Here is a 1,268-nt window from a genome sequence, read left to right on the forward strand (position 1 = left end):
TTTGGAGTAATTGGTTTTGTTGATGTGTATAGAACACAGCTAGATCGATGCATTCTTGCTCTACCACATGGTAGAGCTAGACCTTAGAGCTTTATACCTCAAATGCAATTCTACCTCCACCACATGGTAGAGCTAGACCTCAAATGCAATTCTAGCTTCACCACATGGTAGAGCTAGACCTCAAAGCATTCTATCTCTACAATGTGGTTTAGATAGAATACAGCTCTATCACAGTTACATTCAACCTCAGCCGGTTACATTCATTGAAGTCTAGCTCTACCACATGGTAGAGCTAGAAGAATGCATTGTAGTCCACCACATGGTCGAGCTTGACCTCAGAGCATTCTAGGTCTTTGATGTGGTCTAGGTAGAATACATTTCTACCACGTGGTAGAGCTAGATCAAATGCAACTCTAGCTCCTTGGTTCTTGTTGTACGAAGTAGGTCTCTTCTTGGAGTAATTGGTTTTGTTGATGTGTATGGAACACAGCTAGATCGATGCATTCTTGCTCTACCACATGATAGAGCTAGACCTCGAAGCTTTCTACCTCACCGATTCTAGCTCCACCACATGGTAGAGCTAGATCTCAATTGCAACTCTAGCTCTAGCACATGGTAGAGCTAGATCTCAAAATTCTCTATCTCTACAATGTGGTTTAGATAGAATACAGCTCTACCAATGTCACATTCAACCTCAGCCGGTTACATTAATGAAAGTCTAGCTCTACCACATGGTAGAGGTAGAAGAATGCATTCTAGCTCCACCACATGGTGGAGCTGGACCTCAAAGCATTCTAGCTCTACGATGTGGTCTAGGTAGAATACAGCTCTACCACATGGTAGAGCTAGATCAAATGCAATTCTAGCTCCTTGGTTCTTGTCATGTGAAGTAGGTCTCTTTTTGGAGTAATTGGTTTTGTTGATGTGTATAGAACACAGCTAGATCCATGCATTCTTGCTCTACCACATGGTAGAGCTAGACCTTAAAGCTTTATACCTTAAATGCAATTCTAGCTCCACCACATGGTAGAGCTAGACCTCAAATGCAATTCTAGCTCCACCACATGGTAGAGCTAGACCTCAAAGCATTCTATCTCTACAATGTGGTTTAGATAGAATACAGCTCTATCACAGTTACATTCAACCTCAGTCGGTTACATTCATTGAAGTCTAGCTCTACCACATGGTAGAGCTAGAAGAATGCATTCTAGCTCCACCACATGGTGGAGCTTGACCTCAAAGCATTCTAGCTCTTTGATGTGGTCTAG

Source organism: Cibotium barometz, unplaced genomic scaffold (genome assembly GCF_041138505.1).
Source record: "Cibotium barometz isolate CiBa-2024 unplaced genomic scaffold, ASM4113850v1 ctg200, whole genome shotgun sequence".
Classification (NCBI taxonomy): domain Eukaryota; kingdom Viridiplantae; phylum Streptophyta; class Polypodiopsida; order Cyatheales; family Cibotiaceae; genus Cibotium; species Cibotium barometz.